The following is a 27,407-nucleotide window of genomic DNA, read 5'->3' as shown; positions in this document are numbered from 1 at the left end:
AAGAGGAGAGGCCAGGAGGGGCCCTGGGAGAAAAGTGTGGAGGAAATCACGTGGTTTTTCCTCGATTGGGAGGCCAGCTTACTCCAGCAGCTTAGCAACGGCGTCGTAGTTGCTGTTTACAACCCGGGTGATAGCAGACGGCCGTGGCGTAGCATTTGAGGTGCGGTGTAGGCGTGCTTTCCTCAACTGCTCGAGTTTGTTTTTGATTGTGCTCACAGGCTGACGTTCGCGCCGTTCACTCATATCTCAGGTGGAATTCGCTCCAAAACTCTCGTTGTTGCGTGCATTGATTTCAACGTGCTCGGCGACCACGATCGCACGGGCATTTCGTCTACTGCGTCACTGCTCGGAGCCGTCGGGAGACCGCCGCTGCATTCGCGCTGTTCGTTCACCAGTGATTCAATACGGCGTGCGCTGGAGCGGTCGTCGGCGCATTGTGCGGACGTTTCGCGTCCTGTACGTGCAGTGTGTGTGTGCCATTCGCGCTCCCGTTTACATCGGCAGTGAAACCTCGTTGCTACCTATGCGTGTTCTTGCAACGCTCCAGCGATTGTCACTGACGTCGGTATAACTGTCATTTTCGTTTTTCGACGATTGCGCTTGTTTGAGCGGTGGGGGCCATGACATGGGCGGAGAGCGATATTGTAAAGGAAGCAGCTGCGCTCGCTTGAAGCGTGTAACGTTTGAAGCGTCTAGCGAGCTATTTGCCTCTGGGACGTGCCGGGCTCAAGTGTATTCGTTCATATTGTAGCGTGCAACGCGAAATCGAACACCGGAGCACGAAAAACTGCGGCGGTCCCCCAGTGGTCCGATCGCGCGAGCGAGAGCCAACTAACTTCTTTCTCTTCTAGTGCATGCACTACTTCGAATGCATGTATCAATATCGTGGCCAATTCTGTGCTTTTGGTCACGCGCTATGTGTAGACCGGTTTCCTGTAGCAGGTTTGCAATTGCGTTTCTAGCTGATGTCATGGTCAAGAAGTGCGAAAAAGGCGAAGCTCTAACTGAATTTGGAGGCCTTTTCTCACATGTGTTTATTGTGCCCATGTCCTGTGATAGTGTTATTTGTCGTAAAAAGTACGTGGTGAAATGAGGATCCGCATGTGCGCTGAATTTCATTGATGCTTGTGGTGGTTATTGTGTTCAGGAAAGTAAAAACAGCGCTAAATTTTACACAAACCACACAGAAAGACGGACAGCGCCCGTCCTGTCCATCTTTCTGTGTGGTTTGTGTAAAATTTATGCTGTTTTTACTTTCCTGAACATAATGTCACACCAACTAGCCCAGCGAAAGGGCCTGTGGTTATGTTGAAGAAAAATAATTTGATGCATTCATTACGTACGACAGATCGACATGCCTGTATTGTCGATCACAAGTAAAGTGTGCTACTATGCAGTGACATTACAAGCTAGTATTTCACCAAGTAGAGAAAAGTGGAGCGTACAGCTGCAGCTCTGCACATTAAATATGAAACACAGCATTGAAATGAGGCACAACACCAAGAAGCTTATATTGCAGCCACTGGGGACTCCTAAACTTCTAGAAGTCTGAAAAGCTACGGTCATATATATTATGCACAATACTAGATCTGTGGATGTGAAACATATGCGATGTTGCCATGCTACAAAGGGTGGATTTACGGAGGGGGCAGTCACATTTTAAACGTAGATTTTCTGAAATTTTTTAATTGAGAAGAAGGTGTTCAGAATGGTTGTCCTATGTAAAATTTCAGTCTTTTGGAGGTAAGCGACACCACCCCCCCCCCACCCCCCCATCCATAAATCCTCCCCTGCCGTCTACTATATGCACTTTGGCCCTCTCCGTTTCTGTCGCCTCTATGAATGGCTTTTGGAGTTGTGAATCAAAAGTCATTGTTGGCACGGCCACCATTACAACACGTTATGATACTACATTTTGCGTTCAGGGTCAAGAACTCAAACTTATTAGTATATTTGCCCATCCTCACTGCTGTATGAGAAAGCATTCCTTGCATGGCCAGCCGCACGAAAACATGCAATGAAGATAAGTATGGTATTCAACACCAACAAAAAAATACTGCAGAATTTTTCTAATCCTCACTGCTGCAACAGAAGGCACTGTTGACACTGCCAGCTTCCAAAACATACGCAATGGAGGCAGATTGCAACATTCAGCAACAAGAGCTGCAATAAAAGGCAGGTTGAACTCTAAGGTGGGGTGTGGTCATGCATGGCAGCATTGTTCACTGCTGAATTGAAAGCAGACACGTGCACACTTGAGTGACAAAGATTTATTAAAATATTTGTCTTGGCTACTAGCTCATTTCACGGCCTTTACATTTTTCATATCAGTGGCATGCACTGCTTTGCTGGTTTCGGACTGATGTAGTTGTAGGCTTCGTGTGATATTTTGTTTACTTAGTAAATACGCAAAAACATGGAAGCATTGGTATCAGTTAACACGATTTTTAAGACATACAAATATACATTCTTTTATTTTAAAGAATACATATTTCACTGTTCTGGACAGTGAGCTTTATCTAATGCACAATGACATTGTCAATATGGCAATGCAGTTATTATTATTGCGTTTCATCCCTCCACAAATTCTATGAGGAGGCCGCGCTGCAACACGAGCCCCAAACAAAATTTCTTGCTACGCCACTGCCAAGGAAGCTTATAATCTCCGCCATCAGAAAAAAAAAAACATAGCCAAAAGTGGCGACGGGTACTGCATGTCAAGATGGGTCACCGCAGTAATTAAAAGCGAAGGTCACTTCCTGCGCTTGCAGGAGTTGAGACAAGCATTTTTCCCGGCTGCTACTAATTGTGACCAGAGCCGAGCAGTGGGAGACAGCACGAATACGACGCAGTAACTGGAAGTAGCCGCCTGTCTCACACGGGTATTTCCGCTTTATTGATTTTTCCGCTGACGAACACCAGCATAGGGCACCCTAAACTGGCAAGCAGCCAAGCGCCACTCGCGCGGGGGTCTGTTCCTATGCGGTAGCACGCTCCAACGGCGCGGCGGCGAAATGTAAACATAAGAGCCCGCCGGAGTAAGATGGCGCCGAGCTTGTTTCCGGCTTCACAAAATGTCACGTGATGGCCTCTCCTCTAAATTTTCCTTCCTCCAAGTTCCGCAACAAGTAGCTCACCGCCCCATGATGCTTTGAGCGCCCATGGTGGCTGAAGCGGTCTCGAGGGATCTCCATGCTAACTCCCATAGACGGGCTGCTAGCTTTCCCTCTAGGTAATAGTAAGAAACTCTATGGGCTGGGCGGAGTTCTGCGCACCTCAGAACCAAGTGCTCTATGGTCTCCGTTTCCGTTTTACAAGCAGAACACAATTTCCATTTCTTCGAATTTGGACCTATACGTTTTTGTTCTCAGAGTCCCTGTCCTAGCCTCAAAAAGCAGTGAACTGCCCCGCGAATTATCGAATAATCGCTCTTTTTTGATGTCCTGTTTTCGTGTCCTGTATACCATATTGTGCGTTTTTATCGTAAAGACTCAAAATTTTTCTTACCTCAACCGCTGGCTCGTTTGCGGTGAAACTGCACACAGAACTTGGGCATTATGGTAACTTTTGTATCGTAGCAAGTTTTACACCGGTACTTACTTAGTTGAGCCGTGCATGATGCAAAAGCGTAATCATCTGCGTCGAGATCGGCGTACCGAAGCCCAAAACACCGAGTTTAAAGGATGCGACTGTGGAGGCTCAGCAGAGACAGACACAGAGGTCGGCAGAACATAGGCAGGAGATGGACTCCGAGCTTCTCCGAGGGAAAGGGGGTTGTCATTAGGAGGATGGGGTGAGCCGTGTGCTGAATTCAGAGGAGGAGGAGCTGAAGGGCGGCAGTAGCGCCATCTGTCTTCTGCAGTGGAAAGCGTCACTAGGCGCCAAGGCGAGCGTTTCAAGGAGCGCGGGCCCTTTGAATACGCCTTTTCGTCTGCTTCAACTGAAGCGCTTCGAACATTTTCGGCCAACTGAGCAGAAAAAAATGCCAGAAACAACTGTTTTAATGAGGCTGTGCCGTTAAAAGAATATTGTTTGTCGTCTTTTTTTCGTCCAATGACTTTATCTAATTCAGATTATATCGTCTGCTTTCGTGGCTCTCCTAAAGCGTCGGAGGACGACGTCGCGAAGTCCTGAGCTGTGTTTTTCTTGTTTAATTTCGTTGTGGAAGAGAGATGGCGTTACTGCCGCCATTCAGCAAAAACTCGGTGTTTTGGGTTTCGGTACGCCGATCTCGACGCAGACGATTACGTTTTTGGATCATGCACGGCTCAACTAAGTAAGTACCGTTGTAAAACTTGCTACGATACAAAAGTTACCATAATGCGCAAGTTCTGTGTGCAGTTTCACCGCAAACGAACCAGCGGTTGAGGTAAGAAAAATTTTGAAAGTCTTTACGATAAAAACGCACAATACGGTATGTCTATAGCGCCGATTTTTCCTGCATTCTTTCTTTCCACATTTTTCTTTCCGTCTCCTTTACCTCCGCTTTCACGTTAGTATTTTGTTGCGTCCCATCCCCCACCCGTAAATACTTCGTTCTTAGCTTTCGGGTTCTATTTGTCAATTTTGTGTTAATACTTTTCATGTACAGATACTTGTACACCTTTTTTGCCCACCTTGTTTCCTCCATTTGGGTTAGTCTCTGATCATATTTCAGTTTGCTGATTGCCTCCCGAACCTCGAACGACGCCCAACCCATATCTCCCGACTCCCTCATTCGGAGTGTTCCCATGCTCTCCCAAGGCTAGCCTTCCTACACTTCTTTGTCTGACCTCTAGACCTGACTGTACTTCTGATTTCATGCACAGGACTGCATTTCCAAACGTGAGGCCCGGTACCATGATTCCCTTCCATACCCCTCTAACCACCTCATACCTATTATAGTTCCATAGTGCTCTATGCTTCATAATGTCTGAATTCCTTTTTCCTTTATCTTTCAGAATCCTGTCCTGCTCTTCCATATATTTTTTCCCTTCATTTAGCCATACACCTAGATACTTATAAGTTCTCACATAGTCTATCATAGTGTCCTGTATTTCTAGTGGGTCTCCCTTCTCATCATTATGTACCATTATCCCTGACTTCTCTCTACTGAACTGGAGTCCTAGCTTGTTGCCCTCCTCACCACAGATTTTAGCTAGTTCCTGCAGCCTATCTCGCTTGTCTGCTAGTAGAACAATATCATCCGCATACATTAGTCCAGCCAACACTTGGTTTACCTTCTGACCATCCTGCATATAACTCACGTCAACTCCTACCTACTCTCTTCCAACCTACGATGTTGCCAGATTGTGAACTAAAACCCAGTGTGGCCAGGCGGGTACGTCTCACGAAACTCTGCCGTGCTTACGTTCTATAACGGCACAGACGCCGCTGTTAAGGGCTCCGGAATGAAATCAGGTGTAATGCGCTTCCACATTTTGTGTGTTGTCTCTGAACACACCTTGGGAAATGCTGGACTCGCCACGGATTAGTTCAGGGATGCATCTTATCTGCTGGCTCCGCTCAATAGTGTCGCTCAAACTCATTCCATACCGTGATACTGACACTGCATGAAAGTTGCTTTATGTGAAACCTTACATAATTTCCATGGTCGGTACACAACTTGAAACTTTTGTGCACCTGGTGCAAAAATAGCTTAAGCGGCAGCCCAGGCTTTCGGCACCTGTTCGCAGCAGTCCAAGTAGCAAGTGTTTTGACATCTGTCTATTACCGATGGAAAGTTTACACCTTTTTAAGGTTGTAGCATGAAAAGAGTGTTATCATTCTGCTAATTCATGCCTAGCTTCAGTAAATGAAATCAGTGTATTGACATGATTCATATTTTTACTGTATGCATCATGAAATTCACTTGCTTTAATTGCAGTGACTACTTGAGTGAAAAAGTACAGTGTGATGTTCTTGCTTTTTCTAGACCTTGTCACCCCATAAGTGCGTTGCGCAGTTAGCAGTTTCGCACTTTTCTTGGTGTACTTATTACTGCTACTACTTACCACTTGCTACCTTGGAACATTTCTGCATTTGTGAGGCGTTTTCAAATAATTTATATATTAAACATACTCCTGAAGACCTTCTGTTGGTGGCATTATGTGGAGGGGTGGGAGTATAGTACAAAATTAAAAAGGAATCCAGACAGGCCAGTTAAAACATCAAAGTTTGAGCGACACACCTAAAACTAGCAAAGAAAAATGTGGCATCGAGAACAAGAAAATACATGTAAAAAGTAGGCACTGAAGAGGTCAGTAATTACAAAACTTAAGAATGAAGCAGTGTTCTTTTTGTTCTTTTCATGATCCTAACTCACTCTTTTCATGATTGTTTTGTGCAGGACAATCTGGACTGGACTTCGTGCATCGTCTAAGTGGTCCTAAAAATCATTAATGGAGCCACAGGTCTGCTGGGATAAGAATTGGAGGTGTGCAAGTGGAATATTGTGTGATGCAGGAAATGGGTCAGTTGGTAATAATTTTTCGAGTAAAATGTGCAATTCATATGCTACCAGCATGGGATGAAAACAAACACTGGGAGAGGGTGCAGGAACAGGCTGGCAAGTACACCCAGAAGTGAAGTTCACATACAGCTGTAGTTATTTCCGGTTGTGTTAGGTCCTCTCTAGGAGAAAGACCTTTTTTTTTCCTGTTTTGTGCTAGTGCACTTCTCAACTTCATCACCCCACCTGCCTCACTGTTGCCCTTGTATATGTTTCCTGCGCTTTGGTACCCACCATGCCACTTTTAACGGGCTCTTGGTTATCTATTTTGTGCCTCATGTGTCCCTCGTAGGCCTGTTTACTGACTGCAATTTCTGCTAAAATATCAACTCGTATTTGTTCTGCAGTCAGTGTTTCTCTGTCTCTGTTTTTTAATGTTACCAGTCACATACTGCAGCCTCCTAGCTGGGCGCTTCTGTCTTCGTGCCCACTATGACATCCACACCCAGCCCCAACTCTGACGCCAGGCACACACATAATAGACTAGTGGGGGGAGGGGAGGGGGGGTGGCTGCCCACCTTCCCAAGTGAGAATTTCCCATAGGATAACTGCATTGGCTCCCATTTTTTTGTGATGTTGGAAGTTCAAGAAGCGCATATGCAAATAGGCTCGTTCTCCCAACCATTCTTTCTTAGGGTTCCCCATAAATCTGTTCCTGTCCGATGCCTGCCTGGATTGTGGTTCATAGACGCGAATAGCTGGGCGAGTTGGTAGTTCATGTTTCATCAAAAAGTCACCGAAAACTAAGATGCAGGACAAGAAGAAGGCATGCACAGAGTGTGCCGGCGATGTGTGCCTTCTTTTTGTCCAGCGTCTTCGTTTTCACTGCTTTTTGATGAAACTGGATTGTGGTGGGCTGACTCACCCTGACACATCCCTCCTGCCTGTTCCCCTACCAATCAATGTGCAGTGCATCATTGGATACCCTTGTAAGGCGCATCCAGCTCATGCTTGCTATATAGGCCTCTGCAAACCTTAGTGCCGCTGAATTTGTGTCTGTATCTAAAATGCTCATAGCACTTCTGGTCTAACTTCTTTATTGCCCTTGGCAAATTGGAAAGTCTTCATGATTGAATCATACGCTGTCAACAGTGCTCTCACTGTATCCCTTCTTATGCAGCCAGCCCTGAAGACTCCTGCCACGGTATGATCCACGAGGTTGAGGCCTGCACTACCTCTACTGAAGTCCTGTACTCTATCTGTATCTCTATCTCTATCTGTACTGAAGTCCTGTATCTAATCTGTACTCTACTCTCTGCCTGTTTGATGGGAGGTGGATGAGGCAGCATTTGTCACATTTCAATTTACCTTCATAATTGGTGTCGTCCATTACCGTTGCTCCGAGTAACACGGTCTGCAGCACCACCCTTGCACAAAATTCTGTTTGATGTCTTCACTGACCATTCATTTTTATTTACATGTTTATTTACTTTGGCATCTACATTCCCCTGTGAGAGCAATGCTGCAGTGGGGAAAGGTAGAAGCACTAAGGTCTGATGACAGTAACTGTTTGGAGAAAAAAAAATGCACTCTGAAAACTCTGAAAAACAACTAAGTGTAAATAACAAGATCACAGAAGTAAACGGGATCAGCCGATCACCAATGATCGGCCTCGTGTCCCAGCTCTGCACCCCCACCTCACTGCACTCACTGTGGCGTCCTGTGTGCTGCAAGCACCTGCACCAATCACGATAGGTCACCTTACAACCCTTTGTAGTACCTGTATCTTTGTATTAGTGCCTGTGTGCCTACATATGAATTTAGTACTGGAATGAAGTCATGCAATAGATGTGCACCAATTCCAGACAATTTATTCACTTGTTCGAGAAAGAAAAATTATACGCTCTTGTACCACTGTCTTGAAGTGGATTGAAATGTTGTACACATGTGCACCATGCCTGTCCCCATGTGGAAAGTGAATCACTGATGGAATGGCCCGAAACATTCAGAGTAGAATCCAAAGGCTTCTCTGTGCATAGTGGTCCCACGTTCTAGGCCACTCAACAATTTGAGTGGCGAAGGTAGTGTATTCGCTTGTTTCTAATGTGCCATCGATTGTAACGCGCACCCATTTTTCATGCCACTGATGGCAATAGGATGTTGCTGACATAGTTTCATTTTCCTACTCGATTCTAACATGCATTTCACTTTTAGACAATTTTTTCTGTAAGAAAGGTGCGCATTAGAATGTAGCAAATACGGCAACATTCCAAGTTTAAGATGGAATGTCCCCTCTTCATCAACCAGCTCATCTGGGAACGTGCACTTTGTACTCTTCCTTTTCTGTGGTCTTCTTTGATAAATGCAGTTTCATTTTCTAGGAGCGGTGCTAGTAGGGGGTTCAAAAATGACAGATTCTTCATCATCTGCGGGCGCCAACTCCACAGTGATCTCTTCGTCGCATGAGCTGTCACCATCGTCTTCACTCACTGGCAACTCAAAAAAAGAGGGCTATAGCCTCTTCTCGTGTGACTTGCTGACCTGTGACATGTTCAGTTAGGCCCATTAGTCTCGTAGTATGCTACTGCTAAGAAGCATCACTACTTTTGGAAAGAAAACATGGCTCAGTCAGAAAAGCGTCTGGCTAGGCACCAGGTTCACTCACAGCTTCTCACTGTATTGAAAGGTTATCGAACACAGCTGCCAACAAATTTCAGTCGGATGTGTGCCACCCACATCAAGAGGCGCTAACATCCCGAACTGCGTGAAGAATTTTCAAACAGCAAACCACATGAATCAGCCTGGATGCATGTGTATCTCTTGATAGCTCGTGTGAAATGTACGTACATTCTATTTCTGAACATGACTGAACTGTCGTTGTTCATCATGCTGCATGCGTGTGTTTGCTTTATTGGCCTGGTGTAGACTACATCAGCCATCACTTTGGCATACTCGGGTATCGGTCTCTTCGTTGAGTGGAATAACATGACTTTCCTCGCCATTTATCGCAATGCGCAAGCCATTGTCACGCAAGTCATCGTCTGGTTCAGTGGCGGCTACAGCTGCATGATTTTGGCACCGACTACTGAGGCGGTGCTCAGTTTTCCTGAACTAGACCTGCACGACATCTGCACTTTTTTATATGAATGGCATTGAGCAGCAGGCGCCTTGTTGCACTGCTGAAACAAATGGCAAAATGCAGCATTGCGAGAACCAGTTCGTGCAGTGAAGGCGAATCGAATGGATCTGAAACCATACAGCAGCTACACTTCATCATTGGACTTATCACCACTCAGCTTTTAATCTCTAGGTACTATACTTGAAAATGAGTAAATGGACACAAACTGACATTGGGAATCGAAGAGTCGAGCTTCTATTTTTAAGCCGAAACATCGTCCTTGAGTTTCCACACCATTGCCAACAAAAACATCTACACACAAGGAACATCTACCGTGCAGAGCTGAAAACACCAGCAGCTGTTTATTTAACATCACGCTAGACGGCAGCATGTACTCAAATGGTTCAGTCATGTACCATTGGTTTGAAAAAGAGCTTGATTCACCGAGGATGAATGGCACATATCTATACGTAATACTGTCTGCCGAGTTAGTTGACCAGCAGATCACCGTGGTGTGAACATTTATGCTGGTTTCATAAAGCTATGCAATCTTACGTGCAGGTCTTGACACCTCCTGCTTGCAGCAAGTCCTGGGATTATGCCTGCAGCTAGTCCTACACTTGGGCCAAATTCGCAAACCTGGTAACCAGCATTGGGGCCAACCCTGATCTGTGTCGGGCCACTACTTTGGCTGCAAGATAGGTTGGTGAGTCATCCCTCCCCTCAAACCATTTTTGCTGCCGTCCTCTCCCTTTGCTTATCAGCGGGCCCTCATCAATGCAGCCCTCTTCTTACACTACACCCCCTTTTACTTAATCTAACATCTCAGACTCCTCTACTCCAGTCCAAGCCATGGACACCTCCCTTTCTGTAGACACAACACTTCCTGACTGCGTCACTAATTGTAAGCAGTAATTCAGTCATTTCACTTCCAAGCTTAATACTGTCATGTAGCAGTTGGTACAGGTAGCGCCGCGTCCAGATGGCAGAGGAACGCCAACACCGAGATGATGCCAGCGCACACCGAGACGGACAGGAGGGAACGTCGAGCTTCGTCTTCTTCAGCAGTGAACCGCATGGCGCACGAGCTGCGTGCCGAACAGCCGCCGAGCGGCTATTGTAGACGCGGCATTACCCTCCCTCTCGGAAAGAGCATCGGCCCGATGCTTTAACAAGAAAATAGGGAGAAAGAAACAAAAAAAAACAGAGTAACGCACAGCACTTAGTCACTGAATGTTTCGCGAAAAATAGGGCTTCATCCGCACTACATGAACGATCTCTGGTCTCTGCTGACGGCGAGTAGTCCAGGAAGCCCCATCAGGGAGGACTTCATAGGTTACGTCGCTTAGCTGACGGAGAACTCGGTAGGGGCCGAAATACTGCTTGAGCAGTTTTTCGGAAAGGCCACGGCGTCGAATGGGGGTCCATACCCACACTTTGTCGTCCGGGGCGAACGTCATCAGTCTGTGGCGGCGGTTGTAACGTCGGGCGTCACGGTCTTGTTGGTTCAGGATGCGCACTCTTGCAAGTTGTCGAGCTTCTTCTACGCGAAGCGTGAACTCCTCGGCGCCAACGTCGGGGTCGCGGCCATCATGGGGCAGCATTGCTTCCAACATTGTCGACACTTCGCGGCCGTACAACAGACAGAAGGGCGTCCTCCGCGTGGTTTCCTGTTGAGCCGTGTTATACGCGTAAGTAATATATGGCAGGATATCGTCCCAAGATCGATGCTCAGCGTCAACATACATGGACAGCATGTCGACGAGAGTTTTGTTGAGGCGCTCGGTCAGGCCATTCGTCTGGGGATGGTAGGCGGTTGTTTTCCTGTGAGTAGTGCCACTCAGCCGCATGAGGGATTCCAAGAGTTTGGCAGTAAAAGTGGTGCCTCTATCCGTGATAATTAGTGCTGGAGCGCCATGCCGGAGGGCGATGCGTTCCACGAAAAATTTCGCAGCCTCGGCCGCTGTGCCGCGCTGGAGGGCCTTGGTTTCAGCGTAGCGCGTAAGGTAATCAGTAGCGACAATAATCCACCGGTTTCCCGAAGATGAAGTTGGAAAAGGACCGAGAAGGTCCATGCCAACTTGCTCAAACGGGAGTCTGGGCACTTGAACGGGATGTAAAAGTCCAGCTGGCTTGACAGGGGGTGTTTTTCGTCGTTGACAATTGCGGCACGTGCGCACATAGTGTCGTACAGTCGCTGCAAGCTTAGGCCAGTAATAGCTCTTTTTGATCCGAGCCAGAGTGCGGGCGTAGCCGAGGTGACCTGCGGTGGGCTCGTCGTGACACGCCTGCAAGATTTCTTCACGGAGATTCGCTGGAACGACGAGGAAGTAGTCGCTTCCGGTTGGAGAAAAGTTGGCTTTGTACAGCACGTTGTTGCGCAGACAAAAGGAGGACTGGGTTCTTGCGAAGAGCTGGGGAACCTCCTCGGTACGTGCTTCCAGGAAGTCGATGAGAGGTTTCAGCGCCGGGTCCTCACGTTGCTGACTGGAAATAGTCGCTGCGTCTACGGCTGCGATGAGAGGAAAGTCCGGTTCGTCATCGTCGCGCGCAGCCTCGACTGGATATCTGGACAAGCAGTCGGCATCGTTGTGCTGGCGCCCTGATTTATAGACGATGGACATGTCAAACTCCTGAAGGCGTAAGCTCCAACGCGCAAGGCGGCCAGAGGGATCCCGTAAGTTCGTCAACCAGCAGAGAGAGTGGTGGTCGGTTACAACTTGAAAATGTCGGCCGTACAGGTAAGGTCGAAATTTTGTCACAGCCCATACCACGGCAAGGCATTCTTTTTCGGTCGTGGAATAATTAGATTCGGCACGAGACAGAGTGCGGCTGGCGTATGCTATTACGCGCTCAGCGCCGTCCTGCCACTGGACGAGTACAGCACCGAGACCCACGTTGCTGGCACCTGTGTGGACGAGAGTCTCCGCACGAGAATCGAAATGACCAAGGACAGGCGTGGTTTGCAAGCGTCGCCGTAATTCATCAAATGCCTGCTGCTGCTGTTCTGTCCACGTGAATGGGACGTCCTCTCTTGTAAGATGCGTCAACGGTGCAGCAAGTCGGGAAAAGTTGGCAATGAACCGCCGGTAATACGCGCAAAGGCCCAAAAAACGCCGGACTTTCTTGTCCGAAGGAGTGGGAAAGTTGGCGATGGCAGCTGTTTTAGCAGGATCCGGCCGGACTCCACGATGGCTGACAACATGGCCCAGGAAAAGGAGATCCTCATAACCAAAGTGGCATTTCTCGGGCTTCAACGTCAGGCCGGCAGATCGTATAGCCTGTAGCACGGTCAAGAGGCGCTGGAGGTGTTCTTCGAACGTTGGCGAAAATACAACGTCGTCCAGGTATACCAAGCACGTCTGCCATTTCAGGCCCGACAAAACAGCGTCCATCATTCTCTGAAATGTTGCCGGAGCTGAACACAAACCGAAAGCAAGGACCTTTAACTCATAAAGGCCATCCGGCGTCACGAACGCTGTCTTCTCGCGATCCCGCTCGTCAACTTCGATCTGCCAGTAAGCACTTTTTAAGTCCAGCGAAGAAAAGTAGCGCACGTGCCGCAACCGGTCAAGAGAGTCGTCAATGCGTGGTAACGGGTAGACGTCTTTCTTGGTAACCTGGTTAAGCTTCCGGTAGTCAACGCAAAATCGCAGACTACCATCCTTCTTCTTAACCAAAACCACAGGCGAAGCCCATGGGCTCCTCGACAGCTGAATAACACCATCCTGCAGCATCTCTTTGACTTGTTAAGCTATGGCTTCACGCTCCCGCAGTGAGACACGGTATGGGTTTTGCCGAATTGGTCGGGTACTGCAGTCCGTAATGATGCGGTGCTTAGCGAGAGGCGTCTGTTTGACTGCCGACGTAGACGAGAAACAGTCTTGGAACTGATGCAGTAGGCCGACTAGGCTCTCCCTATCGGCTGGGGGTAAGCCTGGGTTTACGTCGAGGATCAGCTGAGGTGTGCGAGAATTGGACGTTTCGCTCTGGAGGGCAAGGCAGTCGTTAATTTCGGCGATGCCCTCGAAGTATGCGACCGCAGTGCCCTTGGCGATGTGTTGCCGTTCGGTCCCAAAATTCGTTAGAAGGACATCTGCCAGGCCGTTCTGTAGCGTGACGATACCTCTGGCGATGCAGACCCCATGAGAGAGCACAAGCGCACACCGAGACGGACAGGAGGGAACACGCGCGTCTACAATGCCGCGTCTACAATAGCCGCTCGGCGGCTGCTGCGGTGAACGGGCGTGCAGACAAGGGGTAGCTGGTCGGGACTCGATGAGCGGCTGTCTGAAGAGGTGTTGGGCATGGGACGTCGAGCCCGCAACCTCCACCAGTGTCACGTAGCAGTTGGTACAGGTAGCGCCGCGTCCAGACGGCAGAGGAACGCCAACACCGAGATGATGCCAGCGCACACCGAGACGGACAGGAGGGAACGTCGAGCTTCGTCTTCTTCAGCAGCGAACCGCGTGGCGCACGAGCTGCGTGCTGAACAGCCGCCGAGCGGCTATTGTAGACGCGGCAATACTTTCATGGCCGTGGGAGAGAAACTGATTTGCACAAATTCTGCCTGACCAGGGAAAACACTTTTACTGATCGTGGCATGAGAGGTCGGGCTGAAACAAATATGTTTGATCATTACACAACTGGCACACCTTGTTCACACCTTTAACACATGCTGCAACTGTCGTGCTTGTCCTTATATTATGATAAAGTCTCGTTCCTGAAATCCTTCACATGATGTTGAGTTCATGTATGTAGTTGTCTGTATTTTGTACCCTATGCTAAATAAATAAACTTTCAAACTAAAACTTTGAAAAGAAATTCAGGGATATGGAAGTGATGATGTACACCATCACTGAACGAGAACAAGAGTGATGCTTATTTCAGTGCGATTGCCTTATAAGAGTTCAAGATGTCCCTGGTTACCAGCAGGCAGATTTGTCTGCTAAAGTTAGCATTTCTGCGTATTCCCCTGCAATGAGTCTTAGCTCATTTGTAGCAAGAATCCATAGGATAAAACGGTTGCACTGGTCTTCGACCCTCAGTTCCATTGGGCAGGCACACCATGTAGGCCTGGGTCCATCCTTGCCACAAGTCCGGACAACAGCCCAGCGACTTCTTCCATCTTGCCGGGGTAGAAGGCAGTCATACTCTAATACCCAGTTTCCTTTCTTGCTGGTGTTAGATAATGTCGGTATGTTAAATATGCAATGTGCAGATAGTTTAAGTAATCCCCTGCCATCTATGCCAGAAGTGGGCAGCCATCCACTGATGATCTTTCCAGTTGTTGTCGAGGGTGACTGAGAAGGCTCTGATGTGGAACGAGATGCGGTGGGCAAAGAGGTCAAACACTTGCCCACTAGAAAATGGGACAGAGTGAGAGTTTCCAGTTCACTATCTTCTGATCCACTCTGCCCTCGTCCTGTCTCTTAACGTTGCACCTATCATTTTTCTTTTCATAGCTCTGGGTTGTCCTTAAATCAAGCTGAACTCTTTTCGTTAGCCTTCACATTTCTGCCTCATAGGTGAGTACTGGTACGATAACAGCTGTTATATACTTTTTTTTTGAGGGATATTGGTAAACTGTCATTTGTGATTTGAGAGAACCTGCCAAATGCACTCCACCCCATTCTTATTCTTCTAGTTATCTCGCTCTTGTGATCCGGATCTGTGGCCACTACCTGCCCCAAGTATATATATTGCCTTACCGCTTCCAGCACCTTGCTACCAATTGTAAACTGTTGTTCCCTTGTGCTAACTTAAATAGCGCTAAAGATCTTTCTTGGCAGGGTTATGGGGCTTTCCCACAGCACAGTCAAATGTCTATAGCGTCACTTTACGACCACAAATCAGGTTTCACACGCGTTACGGCCGATAGCTCGGTTTCATGGACCTCATGCTCATTGTAACAGCACCGTCAATATCCGAGCTTCCATTTTGTCTATTTTATTGGTTTGATTAAATCGGAATTCCAAAAAAAAGTTGAGCATTTCCAATTACTGGGTGATGTTCTGCGCATGTTGGCGTAAAGTGATCACATTATGCACATACGTAATCTCGAACTTGTCTTGTTGCTAGACATCTTTCGTCATGCAAGCTTGAATTATTGTTACAGTGTGAGGAAATCATCTGGACCGAGTTCCTTCCTTCGCACACAGCAGTGCTGTGGACAGTGACTCAAAATGATGGTGCTCCTTGATGCCAGGACCACGCGTGTGCGATAATATGGGCATGTTAGACCTAATGATAATAGCATTGCACTATGTTCATGTTATACTGCGTAAATCGCCAAGCTTACTGGGAGCATGCCGTGCTAGATCCGGGTGTGCTGGGCTGCAGCCCTGTGAGGATCTTTTTTTTGTCCATGCCAGGAGGCTCAGAATTCACATTGATGCCGCATGACACCCCCATGTCATCGCCGCTGAGGTTACAACTGAGTATTGTCATCCCATGAACACATCAGTGTATTGATTGCATCACCATTGCCTCGTGCTCTGAGGCTGTGTGAACTACCAGCTGCACCTTCTCAGGGCTCCGTGTATTCCAAATGCTGTGATCTACCTTCCCACTATTACTTCTACAACACCATACCCTTTTGTGTTTAGAAGCTACCATGAGCAGCTCCTCACCATAATGGGTGAGGCTGTGTGTGTAGGAACTCCTTACGTGGCCCACCCACCGCAGTGGCTCAATGGTTTGACCGTTCAGCTGCTGAACTCGAGGACACCGTATCAAATTTCAGCCGCGAAGGCCCTGTTTTCATGGAGGTGAATCGCAAAACACACCCTTGTGCTTTACAATGTCAGTGCACTCTAAAGAGCTTCAGTTCATCAAAATTAATTCCAGAGCGCTCTATTATGGGGCCTCCTCTTTCTCGTTTCCTTGTTACAGTCCCTTCTTCATCCGTTCCCCTCCTGGTGCATCCACCGAGAAGTAAGACAGTTACTACGTCTTTCCTTTCCTGAAAGCCAAGTTTTACTTTACGTGTACAGCGTATGGGCTAGCGGTGGTCAGCTGATCATGTATGAAGAGCTGTGGTTGGTTCGTGGTGGAAGGAGAGCGCGCACCTTTCGGGGCTGCAAATAATTTTCAAAACCTCCGCGTGTGAAACTGACGGATGCCCTCCTCAAACCAGCTCGCACTGTAAAGTTATCTGTGCTATTCTGTGAAACAGCATACACTTCCGCTACAGCACTGTAATTCTAATGAAGCAACATGTCTACGCTCATCCCGGAATGCTAGCTGTGACAGGTGGCCTGTTTATTCATTGTGGCTATCCTTAACCGAGTTCATTCAAAGTGATCTATGGTGCTAACCACACTAACATCGTGACACGGGAGGTCAATAATCACACGAGAGCCTTTAAATCTTGCGTACTTTATCTTAAGCTTATAAAGAGACCACAATAAAACTACATTGAAGAACGCTGACACGGGCATGGCTGAGCATGCTCATTGTGCTCTACATGCTGTACAAGTTTTCCATAGAAGAATTTGCACTAAAGTTCATGGTGCAAATACCTAGCTAATTTATCTTTACTACAGAATAAGCAAAAATGTATGCACAGGCTCAAGACAACTGCCTATAAACCTGCTCTCATCAAAACTTCACGCAGCACATTGTCTTTTCTTGAAAGTTTAGAAAAAAGTAGCGGAAATGACTCGCATTTGCACCTTTCAACATTAATTCTCAGTGTCAAGTTCTAGCCGTAAAACACGAGGAAGCTGCTTCAAGTTAAATTTTTGCCTGCTTCGAAGCCTGCTCCAAAATTCTCTTGGCCGTTCACAACACTGAAGAAATTAAGAGCACTTTATCGCAAGGAAACACACCCCCCCAGCTTACCTGTATCTTTAGCCTACCCCCGCAAGGACACTTCCTTGCACCTTCGTGCGAAGGCGCAGAGGAGCATCCTTGCGAACGGCTCCATCGCGTCGACTTGCACACAGTGCAGCAATGTGATCTGGCCTTATCTCGGCGTTGCATGTGCTTCACGTTCTATGTGTTGCCTCTAGCGGACAAAAAGGCACATAGGCACTCAGCATTGTATTTCCATATTCAGTATTTGTACATTGTGCCTTTCTTACTATCGCTCCTCTCTTTCTTTCCCTCTCTCTCTCTCTTCTTTTTTTCCCGCTAGCCGCTGCTCAGGTGCTTCACGTTTCGATGGCAGATGCCGCGGCTAACAACATCCTTTTCCTTCCATTTTTATTTTTATTAATAAATAGCCACTAACAACGACACTGGATATACCTGCTAGATGACGTGTTGCTTACACAATTGGATGGATGAAGCCGATTTTTTAACTGACACGGCAGTATGGCCAGGGTTTTCACGGAGCAGAGATGGCCATATTTGAGCGCTGGGTGTGCCTCGCCTGTGGCGAATGGAAAGATGTGGGGTGCACCTGCTCAGAGAGAGAAAAAGATGGTCAGTATGCTCTCAGAGCCTCTACCGGCAGCTTGGTGTGTCTGAGGCAGTTGGGAAAGCAAAACATGGGGGGGAAAAAAAACACAAAATGTGTTTGCTCTGCAAGGGTGAGAAGAAGAAACTAGATCATTGCAGTTTTTAAACAGGTGACGAGAGCTTTTCTATACATGCAATCTTCAGCTCATTTTGTATAAAATGTTCTCTTTCTGCCATTATCCTATCATTACAAGGTAATTTTATTCTTTTTTCTCATTTGACATTTACAATAGAACCTTGTTGATAAGAATCTCATGGGGTCGCAAAAAAAATTCATGCCATCTGAAATTTTGTGTCATTGAAAACGAACAAAATTCATATGTAGAAGTATGGGAAATGCTTTCGTACAAACCTGTTCACACGGCTGACGGGATTTATTAGTGGCTGTGCGGCTATGCTCGCTCGTAATTGATTGTTTCAAAGTCCTTTATTTTGAGAGGAAGGCACAAGACCACTGTGGGGGGAAAAGGGGACAGTACGGTAGACACACATCAAGGTGTGAGTCAGTGTACTGTCCATTTTGCTATGGCTGGATTCGATCAGAAGGGCTTTAGTCAGCACCCCTACACCGCCCTGATCAGGCTACTTTGGCTCCCATATGCAGCAAATAAATAGGAGCTGTGTGTCAGCATTTGTGAGCAGCACGGTGCATTATTCTGTGTATTGGAGGGACTGTAAGGCCATTCTTCCGCTTTCAAATGCTGTCAGTACATTGCCAGAGTAAATGGGTAAGGCCCGCGTGGCAGCAGAACCCGCAGTGCAAGCACACTACCGTGGTGATGTTGGGTCATCGCCATTTCACCAAAGCTTATGGGGTATTGCTGAGTCAGCATAAACCTTATTGATGATGTCCTCCAAGGAACGTTTGGCAGGTCTTGCACAAAAAGAATACCGGCGGAGTAATTTCTTTGATATGGGAATGACTTGGAAGTACGGAGAGACGCACGGGCATAGTGCGTGGTAGCTGCTGAGGAGGTTGTGTAGCTTAGGAGTTTGTACAGGCTTGCCCTGAGGTTTGCGGGGAAAGAAAAATTTATCGCCCCACCTGCGGTAGCAGCAGCGCTATGTGCCGCGGGCACACCAGTGCATCCCAGTGTCCAAATGATTGCAATCTGATTACCTACCTCTGTATGCCTGTGGAGTATGCGTTGGATGGCCATGGCATTCTGTGAGGCAGGGTGAAGAATTTCTGAGTAAGCCGATTCACGTCAGCAATGAGCAGGATGCATGTTGCCGCTCACTGCTCCCTTTGTGTGCAGTGCAACTAGCAATCGCAGAGTCAGCGATGTACGGGCAGCGCTTGCTCGAGGGTGCGGTCGAGTCTCGCGAATTCATATCATCTGTGCTGGCACAGATTTTGGATGTTCGCAACATCCAAAATTCACATTTTGCACGATGAACTCTGGTTGGGAATCATACGAATTCGCGTTATCCCGAAATTCATATGAACCATGTTTGTGTCATCATAATTCTATTGTATTTGGACTTATATAGCATGCTCATGTAGTTTTTTGGAGAACTTCTGGCAAAGTGGATTTTTTTTTTGTGGTCTCCTCAGGCTCGTCATAAAGGGAGTCTGCTGTAGAATGTCGGTTTGCAATGTAAAGTTAGTGAATGTTTGCAGTGAGTGGAGCCTCAGTGTTGAACCGAAAGATGCAAAATTAGTGCTTGTGTGCTCTTGTTTTTTGTGTTTGTAATTTGTGTTGCAATTTTGTCGCAGGCCACTCTCATTGTGAGACTTCAGCACACTGCTGTGAGCTTGCATGGATACTGTCTTGTTATTACACACATGCTGTACGGCTAGCATCACAAGGCAGCATGACTCCATCTCTGCTAAGTTTATCAAATTGGAATAGTGTATTGGTGCATTGGAATTGACGCTGCTCATTTGAATCAAACAGACTGTCCTGATTTGTGCAAAAATGCTTCTATGACACAGTAACAGGCCTCAAAAACCTAGCTTCCCTTCATGTTGATAGCTGCAGGACTGCATCCTTCGTCATGTGAGCAGGGTTAGTTCAAAAGGAACTGATTTGGTCCGCTCCAACTAGGAAGCTGACCTCTTTAGCTGCATTCAAGCTTGGGAAAAGCAGAGTATCAACAAGGAACTTCTTTTATCAGCCAGCTTCTGAATTAACACATGTGCACTTGGAGCACATGGTCGGCATCACAAGGCAGTATGATTCCATCTCTGCTGAGTTTATCAAATGTGAACAATGGATAAAGACATTGGAATTGATGCAGCTCGTTTGAAGCAAACAGACTGTTCTGATTCGTGCAAAAATTCTTCTATGACACAGTAACAGGCCTCAAAAACCTAGCTTCTTGTTGATAGCTGCAGGACTGTGTCCTTTGTCATGTGAGCATAGGTATAGTTTGAAAGGAACATCTACATTTTGCTCCAATAAGGAAGCAGACCTCATTAGCTGCATTTAAGATTGGGAAAAGCAGACCATCAGCTAGGAGCTTCTTTCATCAGCCAGCTTCTGAATTAACATGTTACTTTAATCTTCAGCCTGCTCTTTGCACGTAAACAGTACTTTGATTGCCTCGATTTCGTGCTTGATGTTGTCGAAATGGCAATCACACCGAGCTTAGCTTTCTTTTTCACAGTTCTCTAGCACTCCTGAAAGCTTTGATTACCCATTCAGTGTGGTTTTCAAGGGAGACAGTCATAGTTTCCTGGACACAGGCTTTGTGAAGGTCCTCTGACTGCCATTGCAAAAGATGCTTCTGATGAAGCGGGGCCTCTGATGAAGCAGGGCTTGTTGTCAGTTGGTAGTCATGCTCGAAGTGTTCAGGGCAGCACTTGCACATCTGACTAGTGGGTGCTTCATTAGTTGCAGCATACATGCTTGTGGTAGTCTTACCGGTGTAGCTTTGACTGTAGGGACAGGCCAGGCTGCTCATAGAGGATGATTGCTTGCCACAGCATTGCAAACAGCACATGTTACATCGGCAGTATTTGGATCGATGACCCTTAGTGGTGCATTTAAAACTCAACCTAATCTGGCTAGATACCTTTCCTTCGCGCAGGCTAATGTCAGATGTGCTGCATCCATCAAGGTCATGACTGGCCAGCACAAGAAACGCGCACACCACTCTGCTTTGACATGTCACTACACAGAGCATCGTAGTGTACTGAAGTTATGGCAATCTGAGCGCATTTAGGCCTCCGATGTTAATGTGGACGTAGTCTGGTAGACTTCATAGTGCACTCACTTCACTGGACAACTTGACTAGCTCTAATGTTCGTAGGTTGGCCAGTAGCTCTGCTCGATGATCTTGTTGCTGAAGTGGGTCTTTAGAATGTCGATGGCATTGCCATAAGACGTTTCCAAGACTTGGATCCCTACTGTGGCCTTCACTGTCAACCCACTGAGCAGAATCTTCAGATAGTAGAAATGGATGATGTTGCTCACACCGAAATTATCATAAATGGCATTCCACTGCTGGTCCCAGATGGCTGACCAGTGGGCTTGTTCCCGCTGAAGCCCAGGCATTTCAACCTGCCCGGGTAGTCATGAACCAAGCTCCCAATGACATCTAGAGCTTAGTGGGCTTTTTTCTCCACTTCCAAAGCCACATGCCATTCTTTAGCACATATGTAGTTGTTCTGTACCACCAAAGCCGACATCTAATTCCTGTGAAATGTGTTTTGTGTAGGTGAGGGTGCATTTTGCAGCACTGAAGCATCCAGCTTGTGGAAAGTTCTATATTTCATTTATGTGCACAGTTTTGAGTGCTTACACTTGGTAGCCACTGGAAACCATGAAAGCACATCAAGGTAACAAAAAATTGGGCATTCTACTTTATTCACTGCTTCCCTGCCAGATATAGCTCACACAGGCTGGCTGAAATGTAGGTAACTTGTATCAGGCAAAAACTTGATTTATGTAGTGTCATGCTGGTCACATCCACTACTTCGGAACACCTCCAACCAGTTTGGTGTTTCAGTTTTGCCTGCAAGAGGCAGCGGCTTCAGAGTGCACTGTGCACAGAGCTGTGGATTTTTTTTCCCCGCAAATATTAAATATGTGCGGTGCACACTGTAATTTAATTTAGCACTCTACATGAAAGCTGTTATGATCAAAACTGTGTTTTCAGTTTGAGGCTTATTTTTTATCTTTGTTATCAGGTCGTTCTCATCTTACTTTATTTCTGTTTGTCAGCTGTTCTCCCATACACAGTTGAGCATATAGGCAGTAATGTACAGGCTGGTAAAAAATCACTACTCTTTATTGACAGGCTCTTTTCCTCTTGTTATCACAGCCCTGATCAGTAATTAAAAAAATGCATTAGTGATCTCTACTTGTGAATCTTGGGTTCGATGATGAGAAACTTACACAGTTACACTCAAACCGCATTGCGTAAAATTACATAAAAAATGCAGTTCATACAGTCATTCATGACATGTTGGTGAAAATAACAATACACCTAAGTAAGGACATTAAAGCATGCATTGCAGCCTGCACATTGAAAACGTTTGTCAGCGTTGTAAGGTTATTTTATACAGCGCTGTTGATCGATGCCTGTAGCTACTTTCAGAATAAATCGAGGCAGTAGCAGATGCAATTATTGCATGCTAGTAATTACATATGCCACTGATACTGCGCATGTTGCAGAAATTGAGTGCCAGGGAAGTTCTCCTGATAAAAATAAGAATTTTAGATTCTGTTGTGTTTAGTTAGTGCTATGTTTCTGCATTTACTGTTGGTGTAGGAATTTTTGTTGTTGTTTTTGTTGTTCGAGCTTGTGGCCTTGAAATTCAGTACCTAAGCTACAGAGTGCAGCTGTTCAAGGCACATTGCCTGCCTTTGTGCAATTTCAAGTATTATAATACGATGCATGGCTACAATAGCTCCATTGACTCTGCTGTGGTCGATCATGTTTCTAGCTATGTGCTGTGCTAATGCGAGTGGCTGCATCGCAAACAAATACTTCTTGGATTAGGTATTGGTGAAGATGTAGTTGGCTGCGCATGTTCCTGCTTATGTTTTTCTCCATTTGGTGCCACGAACATGGTTTTGTGTGCCTGGTTTTCCCCCCACTTAGAACAAGTAATTTAGAAAATTTGGTTGTTACATTTCTTATTTCTCAAGTGCTGTTGATTTAATACTGGCGGAAAAGATTTGAGGGATGTCAGATGCCCAAAACATCTCAACAGTTGTGCATTGTGAGTAAACACCCTGGCATTGAATGAGTGCAATGTGCTCTTGTATGAGCGGCAAATGCAGTTCACTCACCAAAGCTGCGATGCCTGTCCACAGTGCCGGGTAACTTGCTCTCTTTGTAATTTGAGGAACGCTGGTTTTGATATTAAAAATGATTACACAATCTGAACAAGCCCTTTGGCTAGTTTTATCGCACTGAGAGGTAATCGCAAAATAGTTCAACATATTGATAATTCAATAGATGAAAAACAGCAGTAAATAACCTTATCTGTAAATTGGAAGCAAGGATACGTTGCACTCACACTAGAGACACACTTCAGTGCACTGCTCGCTAGCTGTTGCTAGGTTTAATCTGCTGTGCATCGAAGCCACAGCGGATGCTCTTTTGGAACTTGCTGTAATGCTGTTACCAGTGCACTGTAAATAAAATGATCACCCATTAAAAGTAAGGTAAAGTTTGTTTCCATAATGTCTTCGAAGGCGAAGTGAATGAAGCATGCCAGGCGAGAGCCACCAGTAGGCTTTAGTTAGGTTGGCTTCACCGCATGACAGCGATGTGACGACGAAAATGACTACAAGAGATTGAAGGTCACCCTCGAGCACAGTCCACATTCACCTCTTAAAACGGTTTCATAGCACCAGTGCTGCGTACAGATGCCCAAGGCTGCACAGTGGGCCCGCCTTTGCATGTGAAAAGTGGTCGAAGAGCCCCTCTGAGCACAACGCCATGTTACCGGTCATGTACCACTGGAAAGTATACAGGTCATTTACAAGGTCATGAGCATGAGTTCAAGGTGCCCATCTTCCCACCGCGATAATCATTCCCTAACTTTGCACCCAACATAGTTTTTAAATTGCACTAGCCATCAGTGTAGATTGGCCTTAGGCCATAAACCATCAAATTAATGATCAAAAGAAGGTCATTTATTCAATACTTGGTTCTTGGACCTGCCTTGAAGTAAAGGACAATTCAAGTATGCTCACCTGTTGAGATTTCAGTGCACATGCAAGAGGATCAGGCAGGCAGTTGAAATTGGAAAACATTTTTTCTTACCATAGCAGGGGTGTAGTTTTGGGACTTAAATGTCGAACTGTGCAATCTCGACCTTCTGCTCTTTAAATCTTCTGCTGGACAAACCTGGAGAATGAGTCTTACACTCGTGATCATCTTTACATCCCGTGTGATCCTAGCGTGTAGCTAGGAGAAGGACTTCTTATTTTAAACCAATTATAGTACGCCTAATTCAATTAACAAAATTTGGTTCTAACTGAAAAGATCGGTGTCCAGCTAGCTGGCTAGTGAGTGGGAGAAAAAATGGAGTACATAAGACAAGGTCGTGGTAGGACGGTGGTTCTGTGTGTATTAAGCCACACAGTCGTGCGTTTTGAGGCGTTGCTTTGCTACATTACGTGCCGTTCTATACTGGGAGGCTCAAACTCCGTGCCAAATCATCGGCTGGTAGCGTAGAGCTGTTCACTGTTATTACACCCCTGGGCAGTTACCCGGATAGGCTTCTTCGCTGTGTGCAAGAACACTGATGCGAAACCATGCAAAAGCTTCCTGAAAATTGTGTTCTGCCTAGAGTGCAACAGTTTCGTTGTTACTGTCAGCATTCAAACTATGTGATGCCCCACCCTCTCATTGAACCCAGTGCTACAGCCAAACGATAACATGTCAACCCACCTTTGGCAGTCAACTTCCACCTGAGCTTGTACCTGACGGCTCCATCATTTAGCTTCCGTTAGTTTATTAAATGGCAATAGCATTTTTACTTGTAAGTCGAATTCTCAGGCTGAAAAAAAGGCAAAATAAATTCCAAGTGACTTTTGACTGCACAGGATTACCACCCTGAAGAAAAAAAAAACACAAACATGTGCAGTAATTCATTAGCTGAAATGAATACTTGTTGCTGAAATAAACATTGAAAAAAAGTCTGCCAAATGCTCAAAAATTAAAAATTGAAACGTCCAACCTCTACATATAGCGCAGTCGTCTTTAGCTAGATGAACCTGTTCCTGCATTGTGAAAATGCTGGCATATTCTTATCACTGCATGTCAATGCTAGTGGAATGCTTTATGTCATCAGTCTTGTAGTAAAGTATTGCTGTCCCATTTGTGTTGTTTGTTAGGCACAGCAGTTAGTGCCAAAGCATGTTGTTTAGTTTCTTTTAACTTTTGTAGTCCTGGTTGTTCGGGTTTTACCGTGTGTTGCTGTGCTTGAATATGTTGGCCTAAGGCCCTTTCACTGCTTGACAGTGGCCAGTGAGGTTTTCGTACTATTTCTTCACTCACATCCACTGCTGCCTGTAGTTTGTATTGAATATTTTTGTTACATAAAGCTTTCTTGCTGTCAGCATTTCTCGTGGGCACATCTTTGTAAAACCATGTGGCTACTAAATGATTGACCCCTGCACTTTTTCTTTTTGTGTGTGTGTGTTTTCAAATTTTGTGGCACTCAAAAGCTTTTGGCAAAGAGGAAAGACACGATTGTTGCCCCCTATAAACTTGGAATGGCTGTGACACGGCAAGAACCAGTGGCCGAGGGTTTGGAAATTTCTGTAACGTATGCATTTCTAACAAAGAATGTGTACAGGTGCCCACAAAAGTTTTCGGAATGCCGAAATCACGAAAAACATCAATTTCCTCACTGACTGCAAGCCCAGCTAGGCACTGAGGTGTGGATTGTGCAGGTCACACTTTCAGTTCATGGCTTCATGCTTAGGCTACCCAGTAATTAGACTTTGTTGTAATTTTCATGTTCCGAAAACGTTTGTGGGTACCTGTACAACTGTAGTGCTTGTATGACCAGCTTTGATTCACCCTGTAGGCCCTGTGAGTACAGTTAAAGGCTTTAGATTAAGGTTTAACGACTTTTTATAACCATTTCTGATATCTCAAAACTCAATGGTGGTACTGCCATCTTTTTTGTTTGTTTGTTTGTTTGTTTATTTGTTTATTTATTTATTTATTTAGGTACCTACAGCACCTGTTGAGGGCATTTTTGTTGGGCACATACAGTTGCAAAGCATACATCATCCTGCAGATGACACTGTAAAAACAAACAAACAATAACAAATACAACGCATTCCAATACTGAGCAAACTGATAACAAAAGAATCATGAAACCAAGAAAGACGTAAAAAAGGTAAGTTCAACAAAAGGCGCGACAGAGCATTTTCAAAAGAAGAGTGCAGGGCTAAGACAACTTCTGGCAATTTATTCAAATCATGCACTGTTTTGAGAAAAAATGAGTTTTCAAGGACATTTATACGGCACTGGTATTCTTAAACCTTTAAAGAATGATCTAAACGGGAGGATATATAGCCGGGAGCTTTCATGTATGGATCTTCAGACAAACCTGTTGCGCCTATAAAAATATTGTAAAATTGTATTGTATTGTAAATCTAAGGTATCTGCGTCTGTCTTGCAATAGAGGCCACCCTAAATTTTTGCACATCTGAGAGGAGCTTTTGACGAAATCATAGTTTGCGGACACAAACCTTGCCACTCGTTTTTGAATTCGTTCCAAGTTTGCTGATAAGTTTGCTTGTTCCAGGGTCCCAAGTAACACAACCATATTTATGATCTCACTTATTTTTCACAGCCGTTGTAGCGGAATCTCATGCAGCTGTGCAGCGTGCAATAAATAACTACACTTCTTTTTGTTTTCTTTTTACAGGACACTGCATGAATGGTGCCCTGCAACAAAGGCAAGGCCTTTTGTTGAGTGTAGGTCCACAGCTCTGTTTTGAACGCCTTGTCACGGGTGCTCAGTTTCAAGCGTACCTGCGACAGCACAAGGACAGTCGTCCCCACAACCTGCAGGAGTACATCTGCGAAAGAGTAGAGGTTTGCTTGACTGCAAATAAACAACGGGAGTGTGCTGCTGTATTTTAATCACGCTTTCTTTTTTTCTTTTTGTTTCCAGAGTCTAGTTTCGGACTGTGGTTAGTCTGCAGACTTTCCACCGATAGAAAATGTCCTCGTTTATCAAGCTGCTTTTCTGCACGACTGGGAATCTGGGCTTAGTGTTAACGTGTCAATTTTTCTTCAGGGAAACATGGCAATTAAAACTTGGCTGTTTTTACACAAAATTTAATGAAATTTGGTGCACACACATTATTGTGCTGATATCAGGAAGAAGCTGTTAGTTTACCCTCGTGTCGTCAACACATATGTTGAAAAATGGGCAGACTTTAGTCATCATGTTGGCAGAGT

The 27,407-nt window shown here is 45.9% G+C and overlaps 1 protein-coding gene and 1 long non-coding RNA gene across 3 annotated transcripts in view; both read left to right on the top strand.

Annotated features, from left to right (window-relative positions):
* LOC149356976 (uncharacterized) overlaps positions 1-27,407 on the top strand; it is a 592,868-nt gene that overhangs the window by 99,929 nt on the left and 465,532 nt on the right. The gene's annotated exons all lie outside the window — the stretch shown is intronic.
* On the top strand, positions 83-27,407 carry LOC149356988 (uncharacterized). Of its 2 annotated transcripts, XR_016291715.1 has the most exons (5): positions 83-565; positions 6,329-6,451; positions 7,611-7,634; positions 10,110-10,254; positions 26,869-27,407. It is a non-coding gene; the product is annotated as an uncharacterized LOC149356988 (long non-coding RNA). The 2 variants fall into 2 exon arrangements; XR_016291714.1 differs by having other exon boundaries at positions 7,611-10,254.

The sequence above is a fragment of the Amblyomma mixtum genome, chromosome 3, assembly GCF_055824585.1.
Source record: "Amblyomma mixtum isolate Tamu chromosome 3, ASM5582458v1, whole genome shotgun sequence".
Classification (NCBI taxonomy): Eukaryota; Metazoa; Arthropoda; class Arachnida; order Ixodida; family Ixodidae; genus Amblyomma; species Amblyomma mixtum.
Note: the sequence above shows the minus strand (reverse complement) of the source record. Positions and strands in the feature narration are given on the sequence as shown.